Consider the following 11,788-nt stretch of genomic DNA (forward strand, 5'->3'; position numbering starts at 1 on the left):
TGAACTAGTCACCATTTATCATTTGACTTTTTCACACCCAAAGTAGGAGTGTTGCGTGGACTGTTACAGGGAATTAATAGCCCCTGCTCCTTTAAATTTTCAATGATATCTTTTAACCCTTACTTAACCTCGGATTTTAGGGGATACTGCTTTTGATGTGGAAAAATGTGTGGGTCTTTGAGCTTGACAGTGACAGGAACAGCATTTTGTGCTCGACCCACAGTTTTTCATTCAGCCCACACTCTAGGATTTATATTTTGTTCAATTAATGGGGAGAAAGAGAGGGCTCCATATTCATGAAAACAGAGGCATGGATCTTGCTCAGTATATCCATCCCCAAAAGGGGTGAGGAGACTCTGGCACGATCAGAAACTCATGTAAAAACAGCACAGAGTCCTAGTTGCAGCTTAGAGGACAACTGAAATAATAACGTTTGGCTTGTCCAGACATTGCAGTTACAGTAGTGGACTGGGGAGAAAGTGGGCCAGGGGCTTCAGTAAGCACAGAGTAAGTTGCCCTGGTGTCCAAAAGAAAATCAACTGATTGCCCCCCCCCCCCCCCCCCCCCCCCACCACAGTTATTAATACCTGAGGTTTCTCAGGTGTAATTAGAATGGGAGCTTGTGTGGGGACCCCTGGGCACCTTTAGTCCTGATTGTCTTGAGAGTTCAACCCCTGGGTCCTACGCCTCTGGGGGCAGTCTCTCCTCCAGTGTGGTCCTTTGCAGATCGGACATGGACCTGGGGGCAGCTTAGAAGCCTGAGGGCAATCCTACTTGAGGTGCCCCTTCTTTTCACAGTAATCACAAATCTCCCTTTCCACCTGGATCCCTCTGGGTACTTTTCTCAGGCTGTCTCAGAACGGTTCTGACCACCATTATTAGGGCTTCAGTCTGTTCCTTGGTCTTTCTCTGCCTTTCCTTCCTCTCATATTCCTTGCCACAATAAACTGTCTAAGCCAGTTGTAACAGATTATCTAAAGACTGATTTGGTTCATATGCCTGTTTTAGTAGCTTATAGTGGATATTAGGAGCCAACTGAGTGAGAAATCTATCCTTTAAGATCATTCTTCACTCTTCACTTTTGGGATCAATCTCTGTGAATCTGTGAAGGGCTTCTCACAGTTTGTCTAGAAATTTACTGGGTGCTTCCTTCTTTTCCTGTTCTGTATTTTCCAGTTTGGCATAGTTTAAAGTCTTAGCATGTACTCGCCTGAGTCCTTCAAGAATACATCTGACAAAATGACTCTGATTCCATTTTCCTTTAGCCATGATATAGTCCCAGTCTGGTTCTTTAGTTGAGACTGCCGGATTCCCAATAGGGAGGATGGCTATCTCGTCCTCCCTCTTTCCTGCTGGTTCATTACCAAGCCATTCATCTCTATAGGTGATAGCTTTCTTCAAAACTGGACTTTTTGAGTCAGGAGTTAGCGTTTGCCCCAGGATATGACTGCGTGGATCACAATAAACTGTGGAAAATTCTGAAAGAGATAGGAATAGAAGACCTCCTGACCTGCTTCTTGAGAAATCTGTATGCAGGTCAGGAAGCAACAGTTAGAACTGGACATGGAACAACAGACTGGTTCCAAATAGGAAAAGGAGTATGTCAAGGCTGTATATTGTCACTCTGTTTATTTATGCAGAGTTCAGTTCAATTCAGTCACTCAGTCGTGTCTGACTCTTTGCTACTATGCAACATTTGGACAGAAAGGCACAAAAAAATAAAATTTAAATATTTCGTGTGCCAATCTGAGAAAAAATAATTTAAATCAACAGAACAGACAAAAAGTACATCTACACAAATGAGGAAAGCAGAAAAGATACCTTACATTCATTTATCTCAGGTTTCACAAAGTGGCTTCAATGCTAAAGTAAATGTGTTAACATTTGGAAAATTACAAGACTTTTTTTTTTCTTCAATTTTTTCAGTTCTAATGATTACAATATAAGACAAAAAAAAAAAAAAAGGAGGGGGGCGGTGGATATTTCAGGACTTGTTTTATGAGTGTCCAAAGAGCCAAGATCTGGTTCCCATAACAGAGAAATAAGTATCGAAAGTTAAGGCAGTAAAACCTCCAACACAAAGCCATAAGACTGCAGATGACAATTTGATAGCAGGTGATCCTCAGAGAAGTGTATATAGCAATCAATGAGAGACTGCTACAGCATCTGCAGGTCAAAGTGTGAGAGTTCAAAAAAACACTTCAAGGTCGTTAGTGGATGACTGTAACTTTCACCTTATCTTATGTGTGACAGCTCACTCTATTTTTAAGAGTGGCTGCATCTATGCCACTAAATGATTGCATATTCACTTTAGTAAGGAGGCACTGCTTTTACCGATTTAGAGTCAGCCGAATGGAATTTTTGATGACACAGATGTTATTTGCTGGAACTGGAGATGATGAATCTGGTTCTCATGAACCACAGCACGCCAGGCCTCCCTGTCCATCACCAACTCCCGGAATCCACCCAAATGTCCATTGTGTCGGTGATGCCACCCAACCATCTCAGCCTGTGTTGTTCTCTTCTCCTCCTGCCCTCAATCTTTCCCAGCATCAGGGTCTTCTCAAATGAGTCAGCTCTTCGCATCAGGTGGCTAAAGTACTGGAGTTTCAGCTTCAACATCAGTCCCACCAATGAACACCCAGGACTGATCTTTAGTTAGGATGGACTGATTAGATCTCCTTGCAGTCCAAGGGACTCTCATGAGTCTTCTCCAACACCACAGTTCAAAAGCATTAATTCTTCGGTGCTCAGCTTTATAGTTCAACTCTCACATCCATACATGACTACTGGAAAAACCATAGCCTTGACTAAACGGACCTTTGTTGGCAAAGTGATGTCTCTGCTTTTTAATACGCTATCTAGGTTGGTCATAACTTCCCTTCCAAGGAGCAAGCATCTTTTAACTTCTTGGCTGCAATCACCATCCACAGTGATTTTCGAGCCCAGAAAAATAAAGTCAGCCACTCTTTCCCCATCTATTTGCCATGAAGTGATGGGACCGGATGCCATGATCTTAGTTTTCTGAATGTTGAGCTTTAAGCCAACTTTTTCACTGTCCTCTTTCACTTTCATCAAGAGGCTCTTCTTCACTTTCTGCCATAAGGCTGGTGTTATCTGCATATCTGAGGTTATTGATATTTCTCCCAGCAATCTTGATTCCAGCTTGTGCTTCTTCCAGCCCAGCGTTTCTCATGATGTACTCTGCATATAAGTTAAATATACAGCCTTGATGTACTCCTTTTCCTATTTGGAACCAGTCTGTTGTTCCATGTCCAGTTCTAACTATTGCTTCTTGACATCATGAGAAATGCTGGGCTGGATGAAGCACAAGCTGGAATCAAGATTGCCAGGAAAAATATCAATAACCTCAGATATGCCCATGACACCATCCTTATGGCAGAAAGTGAAGAACTAAAGAGCCTCTTTGATGAAAGTGAAAGAGGAGAGTGAAAAAGTTGACTTAAAACTCAACATTCAGAAAACTAAGATCATGGCATCCAGTCCCATCACTTCATGGCAAATAGATGGAGAAACCATGGAAACAGTGACAAACTTTATTTTCTTGGGCTCCAAAATCACTGCAGATGGTGAGTGCAGCCATGGAATTAAAAGACGCTTACTCCTTGGAAGGAAAGTTATGACCAACCTAGACAGCATATTAAAAAGCAGAGACATTACTTGGCCAACAAAGGTCTGTCTAGTTAAGGCTGTGATTTTTCCAGTAGTCATGTATGGATGTGAGATTTGGACTATAAAGAAAGCTGAACTCTGAAGAATTGATGCTTTTGAACTGTGTTGTTGGAGAAGACTCATGAGAGTCCCTTGGACTGCAAGGAGATCCAACCAGTCCATCCTAAAGGAGATCAGTCCTGAGTATTCATTGGAAGGACTGATGTTGAAGCTGAAACTCCAATACTTTGGCTACCTGACTCGAAGAACTGACTCATTTGAAAAGACCCTGATGCTGGGAAAGATTGAGGGCAGGAGGAGAAGGGGACAACAGAGGATGAGATGGTTGAATAACATCACCAACTCAGGGGACATGAGTTTGGGTGGGCTCTGTGATTTGGTAATGGACAGGGAGGCCTGGTGTGCTGTGGTCCATGGGGTTGCAGAGAGTCAGACACGACTGAGTGACTGAACTGAACTGATACATCACATCCTTCCAAGTAAGATCATAAAGCAGAGTAACACCCTTAAGGCTCTAACATATTTTTCTGGGTCCTCCAAATAGTCTCCCAGTTCTTCCTTGATTCTTTGTATTTCTTGATAAGAAAAGGGATTATTAACCGTCATAGATGGGTTATTTTTCCTGGTGGGTGCTTCATGGAGAGGCAACAGCTTGTGTGGCTGTTTCTCAGCCTTTCTGACTGCCCTTTGCATATGATCCCAGAGGATGAACATAAAATCAAAGGTGTCCATTCTGAGTGTCACTACACCAGTATGTGTGATAACAGAAGAGGTGGTCAAGGGCTAGCTAGCGAGGATAAAGTAATTTTTGTCCTCGAGCTATTAAGCCAATCCTTCCAAAGCCACTAGCGAGCCTTCTCTGGCCCGCTAAGAGCTAGCTTTACCAAAGGAAGAAGCCCATTGCACTTCCAATCTGACCAGATCCTGGGATTCCCGATCTATGTCCTCAAAAACCTCATGGTCACCAGTGGTGCTACTATCCATATAGATCAGAGACACAGCTGTCATAAAGACTCACTTTCAGGTTGCTACCCTCTGAGGCAGGCAGCTAAGAGAGCAACTTCTAGCCTGAGAGACATTCTGGGAGATAGAGCTCCATCCAGCTACTGAACATGCTCTTGTCTGTAGTGCGTGATACAACAACCAACATTGTGGATTGCAAGTCCCTTGAAAGTCTGTGATCCAACAGGTTTGGCTAGTAGTTCTAATTAGGACTTCCCTGGTGGCTCAGGCGGTAAAGTGTCTGTCTACAATGAAGGAGACCTGGGTTCGATCCCTGGGTCAGGAAGATTCCCCTGGAGAAGGAAATGGCAATCCACTCCAGTACTATTGCCTGGAAAATCCATGGACAGAGGAGCCTGGCAGGCTACAGTCCATGGGGTCGCAAGGAGTCGGACACGACTGAGCGACTTCACTTTCACTTTCTAATTCCTCAGGCAGTTACAAAATGGTCAAAAAGACCAGGAAAAGGTAACCGAGAAAGGAATGTTCGGTCCACATGCTTCACCCTTTTCTGGCCGCTTCCCTCGCAGGAACGTTGGGTGCCTCTTGGCATTGGCAAGTCAATATAAACCCCCGACAACGCTCCCCTTTTTGGGGCTGCCTTCAGTCATTATAAGGCACCATGAAACCACAGAGCAGGGCTCAATGCTTGCTTCGTGGCTAAATCCACGTCTCTTTCATGCTGCTTTCACACACATAGGCACACCATAGAGTTAGTAAAGTACAGCAGAAAATGTGTTTACTAGGAGGGCAAAGAACTAGAGCTCCAAGCGTCCTTACCTTGTCTTGGAGATCTCAGATGAGCCCTCAGGATGGAAGTTTGCTGCTGTGAGCCGTGTGTTACGTGACTGTGTGTTATGTGTGTGGGATTTGTGACCTCCAGAGGAGAGGATTTTGATCTGGGATCAGAGACAAGACTTGGCTACTTGGAACTTTTTGTGTAGCAAAGTTCTATTAAAGTATAATAGAGATAGTGAAAGCTTCTGACATAGACATCAGAAGGGGACAGGAAGAGGGCCTGCTTGCTAGTTTTTAGCAAAGTGTTTTATGTCTGTTAGAAAGCTATTAATTGGATAAGAGAGACACCTCAAAGCTGAGGGAGTTTTACCAGGCCCCTGTCCCACATTATGCATTTTTGAGGTGGGATGGCACAAGGTGTGTCATCCCCTGGCCATCAAACAATTGACAGAATACTGGTTTGTTGAGCCATTATCAGCCCAAGCTTTGAGAAAAGAAAAAGTTAGGAACCATTGTGAAGAAAGGCAGATTCCAAGGTAAATACATAGTTTCATCATCATAGCTTAAAAAAACATTTCCATAAGAAACATGTGTTGGTTAGCTCAAGGCAGAACCAGATGCCGTCAACACAGAATCAAAAGAAGCCTCTCTTAATTTTGTGCAGAGAAAGAAAAAAAAACGTTTGCTGCTTGCAGTTTATTTCCTCCTGCTGCTTACCCTCTCACTAGCTGGAGAGATGAAACATAACCAGCACCACCCTCCATGTGCCCTGCTCTGAATACACCCCCTTTAGTTACCCTCTCATGCTAAATCATGTGTTGATCCCTCCTTTACTTCTGTGTGTAGTTCTTCCACCTATTTATGTATCCTTAAACAATTTACTGTTAAGTATTGAATGCTTTGGGGTTTTATATTAATTGACTTATCTAAATGTTATCTTCTGTGTTTACTTCCTCTGCTCAACCTTGCATTTTAGGGATTCATCCAGGATTACATGTTGGTGTAGTCATTGGTTTTGATTGCTGGGTAATATTCCATTGATGAAGACAACATAAGTGATTTAACCATCATATTGTTAAATGTGGGTATTTTGGGTAGTTTCTGTTTTGTAGAGAACATATATATGCATGTTATTATACATTATTATCTTGTTTCACATATTCAAGAGTTTCTGTAGGATATATACCAATGAATCCTAGGGTATATGTAATATTTCACTTTTCTAGATATTGTGAAATCATTTTTCAAAACGGTGGTTGTAATAATTTCCATCCTATCCAAATTTAAGATTACAGCATTTTTACTTCTATTTCTCCCATATTACATCTAATCCATATTATATATACAGTCACATGATTGCATGTGTCAATCATGCTGATACTTCCAATTCAAATTCAGGACTACAGCATTTTTACTTAACCTCTTTTCTCTCTTCTATGCCACAGATCAAGTGTTCTGTAATATCTTATGTTTTCTTCTGGAAGTTTTACAGTTTTAGGCCTTACCTTTAAGTCTTTAACCCCTTTTGAGTTAATTTTTGTGACTGGTATACGATAGGTGTCTGATTTCATTCTTTTGCATATAAATATCCAGTTTTTCTAAGAGCATCTATAATAATAGAAGTATCTATCTTTTCCCCATTGAGTATTCATGACTTCTTTGCCAAATGTTAGTTGATCTTATGTGCATAGGTTTGTTTCTGGGCTCTTGATTCTATTCCATGAGTCTGTGTGTCTGTTTCTATGTCAGTACCATAGTGTTTTTGGTGGCTATAGCTTGGTAGTATAGTTTGAAATCAGGAAGTGAGATGCTTCCAACTCTTCCTCTTTCTCAAGATTGCATTGGCTCTTCATGATCTTTTGTGGCTCCATATGAATTTTAGGGTTACTTTTTCTGTTTTTGTGAGAAATGCCATTGGAATTTTGATAGGGATTGGGATTAAATTTATAGTTAGCTTTGGGTGATATTTTTATTTGGGTGATAATTTTAACAATATTAATTCTTCTGACCCATGAACACAAAATATCTGTTTATTTGTGTCTTCAATTTATTTCATCAATGGCTTATAGTATTTCATTTCATTGGTTAGATTTTATTCCTAATTATTGTGTTTTCAGTGCTATTATAAATGGGATTGTGTGCTTTTGTTTTCAGATAGGTCATTGTTAGTATGTAGAAATGCAACTGATTTTGTATGTTGTTTACTTTGCAACTGTACTGAATTGATTAGTTCTAACAGCTTTTTGGTGGAGTCTTAAGGATTTTCTAGAGATAAGATCATATCAAAACTGCCAAGAGAGACAGTTTTACTTCTTCCTTTCTAAATTGGATGTTTTTTTCTGACCTCATTGCTCTAGTTAGTATTTCCAGTACTGTGTTGAATAGGAGTGGTATGTCTAAGCAACTTGTTGTGTTCCTCATCTTAGTGGAAAAGCTTTCATTTTTTTCCACCATTGAGTTGATGTTAACTGTGGGCTTGTCATGTATGACCTTTATTATGATAAGGTACCCTTTCTGTATACTTAATTTGTTGAGAGTTTTTAATCATGAAAGGATGTTGAAGTTCATCAAATCCTTTTTCTGCATCTCTTGAGATGATCATATGATTTTTATCTTTTATTAATTGGGGAAATTATTTGCATTATATTGAATCATCCTTGTATTCTAGAGATAAATGCCACAGTTTATGGCATATAATTCACTTAATGTACTGTTGAATTTGGCTTGTTAATATTTTATTGAAAATTTTGCATCTATGTCAGGGATATTGGCCTGTAGTTTTCTTGTGTCTTTATAAGGGTAATGTTGGCCTATAGAATGTTTTTGGAAGCATTCCCTCCACTTCAATTTTTGAGAAGAATCTGAGAAGGATTAGTGTTAATTCTTTAAATGTTTGGTAGAATTCACCAATGAATCTAGCTGATCCTTGGATTTTCTGTGTTGAAAGATTTTTGATTACTTATTCAATCTCCTTAGCTATTTATATTTTCTCTTTCTTCATAATTCAGTTTTGGTAGGTTGTATGTTACTAGGAATTTGTCCATTTTGTTGGTTATTTTTCTTTCCATCAATTTAAATACATCATTCCCGTCTCTCCTGGCCTGCTGATACCTTATGTGGGTTCCCTTGTATGTGATGATTCTAAATTCTTATCATTTGCTTAGTAGAACTCTTCCTGGTTGTCACCTTAACAAATTTGACTTTGGTGGTTAAGTCAAACTGTCCCCTTCACTTTTAATATCTCCACAACCCAAGTGATAACTTTCATCCATCTGTTTAGTATAGTTAATTCTGAGGCATAACAGGGTTCATTGTGTTACAATACTTTAAAATTTCATATTTCCCTGATGCCTCAGCATCGTCACAAGCAGACTATAGAATGATAAAGCTGGTCTACTCCATAAGTTTCCCTTCCTGCCCTTCCATGACTGTAACCTAGAAACATTCAAATGCATCACTGAAATCTGCTCACACCTTTCGCTTGTGTACTCTGTCCTGACCCCCCAGTTATGGCACTTATCCATTGGTCCTCGGTCATGCTTGGTGGAACCTGTTCTCCTGGTGCTCCTCCCATGTGGCCCCCTAGGAGGTATGCTGTTCTCACTCTGAGACCTATGAGTATAATATTAATAAATCCTTTGATTTCATATGCCTCTTTGAGTATAATTTTTGCAGCCTTGTTGAAATGGTCCTTAAAGACCCCACATTTACAACACACTCATCCCCTGTGGCAGTCTGTGGGAGTAGATCAGCTATGTCCCTATCCTTCCCCATGTTTGGAGCACTTTATCTTTTTTGAGTCATGCTAAGCTCTCCCAGGCCTTCCCTGGTGGCTCAGTGGTAAAGAATCTGCCTGCCAATGCAGGAGATGTGGGTTCAGTCACTGGGTCAGGAAGATCCCCTGGAGAAGGAAATGGCAACCCACTCCAGTATTCTTGCCTGGGAGATCCCATGGACAGAGGAGCCTCTTGGGTTACAATCTATGGAGTCGCAGAGTCAGACACCAGTTAGTGACTAAACAATAATAAGCTTTCCCTTCAACATCCTCCTCCCACTCTTCTTCGTCATTTTGTTGAAATTTCAAGTCCTGTAATGAACACCTTCGCATTGTCTTTGCTTTGTGAGGTTGTCAGTTTTAGTATTCCTTTATCTGGTTTGGTCACTGGTGAGAGAGAACATGAATGAAGGTGTTCAGCCCATCCTCTGTAACTGGAAGTCTATATGATTTTGCTTTTAGTGGTATGTTGACATGCTGCCATGGGTGCCCTTGCATGTACATGCTTCCATTTTGGTCTGCCTTCCTATTGGCCTGGCGTGGCCAGGACCCTGGAGATGAATCCAGGATGATTGACTCTGAGAGTTGTTGCCTGGCACTGTGGAGACAAGAAGCTCAGCCTGGGAAACAGTAAGTGAAACCCACCCCTCCCCCCATCACTGTGCCTTCCAGGACTAACAATTCCTGAGGGTCCTGAAGATTTGGACTGAATAGGAGTATGTACTGCCCCAGTACATACCCTTGTACTTCCAGTCTACAGTGGCATATTATCTAGAGAAATGCTTCTATAAAATCGACACTCTGGCAGTGGTTCCCAAACTTTTTCCAAGTAAGGACCTTGGCATACTTTTTAAAACAATTAAATAGGATTCTCACTTTATGATTGTCTTCCTATCGGATTAGTCAGAAAGTTCCTTGGGGTTTTTCCATAACAGCTTATGAAAAAAACCTGAATGAACTTTTTGGCCCACCCAGTACAAAGTAACATGTATTTATGCAGCCCATTAGGAAAATTTAAATAATTTACTTCTTATAAAAACACTGTCTGCTTTTCTACTGGGCATTTAAAACATTGTTTTGTAAATCAGTAGTGATAAATGATATGGAACCTAAGGTTTGTTTCTAGTCTTAATTATTTCTCTGGGATAAAGTCCTAAAGGTGGAAATGGTAGTTTGAAGAGTTTTCAGATTTGTGATGATTTTGAGACACACTGCCATCTTACCCGCCAGATCATTTGTGCCTGTTGTCATTTCCATTAGCAGTATGATAATAACCGTATTTTTCCTGGTACCCTCACTTATCCCTGGGTGGTGGTGGTGGTGGTGGTTAGTCACTAAGTCATGTCTGACTCTTTGTGACCTCATGGATTGTAGCCTGCTAGGCTCCTCTGTCCATGGGATTTCCCAGACAGGAATACTGGAATGGGTTGTCATTTCCTTCTCCAGGGGATCTTTCTGACCCAGGGATTGAACACACATTTCCTTCATCTCCCACATTGACAGGGGGAGGATTCTGTATGTAACACTGAGCCACCTGGAAAGTCCTCTTAAGCATTTACTCTTGAAGAACTTTCAAAATCAGTTTATCACATTCAGTTCAGTTCAGTTTAGTCACTCAGTCATGTCTGACTCTTTGCGACTCCATGAACCGCAGCATGCCAGGCCTCTCTGTCCATCACCAACTCCCGGAGTCCATCCAAACCCATGTCCATTGAGTCGGTGAGGCCATCCAACCATCTCATCCTCTGTTGTCCTCTTCTCCTCCTGCCCTCAATCTTTCCCAACATCAGGGTCTTTTCAAATGAGTCAGCTCTTTGCATCAGGTGGCCAAAGTATTGAAGTTTCAGCTTCAACATTAGTCCTTCCAATGAACACCCAGGACTGATCTCCTTTAGGATGGACTGGTTGGATCTCCTTGCAGTCCAAGGTACTCTCAAGAGTCTTCTCAAACACCATAATTCAAAAGCATCAATTCTTTGGCACTCAGCTCTCTTTATAGTCCAACTCTCACATCCATACATGACCACTAGGAAAACTATAGCCTTGGCTAGACAGACCTTTGTTGGCAAAGTGATGTCTCTGCTTTTTAATATGCTGTCTCAAAAGAGAAAAAAAAAGTATAAGAATTTTGGTTTGAAATACTTTCCAATTTTAAATTACTCTTGGAATAATTTTAATCCTTTTAATCCCTAGTAATTCCTTCTAGAATGCAGTTAATATTTGTCATTTATGAAAACTATTTGATATCACTAATCCTTTATGGTTTGGATCTTACTTCACTTCTTTTTCTGACCCTGTTTTATTGGTTAGAACTCCAGAACGATAAAAAATAATGGGGTGATGGTTTGTTTGCTTTTCTCCTGGTTTGCATGGGAAGGCTGTGGAGGCAGGTCAAGTTTTGCCTTCACTGTCAATCTGGTTTTGGCTGTTGATTTCATGATGAACCCATGAGCTGCACTTTAATAAGGTAAATAAGATAAGAAGAAACCTCCAAATTCAAGAATGTTTTATGCATTGTGTTTATCATCTACCTACATTTGACAAGAAATGCATAGATGTGTGAAGTTCTGGGATGCATAT

This window comes from Bos indicus, chromosome 18 (genome assembly GCF_029378745.1).
Source record: "Bos indicus isolate NIAB-ARS_2022 breed Sahiwal x Tharparkar chromosome 18, NIAB-ARS_B.indTharparkar_mat_pri_1.0, whole genome shotgun sequence".
Taxonomy (NCBI): Eukaryota; Metazoa; Chordata; class Mammalia; order Artiodactyla; family Bovidae; genus Bos; species Bos indicus.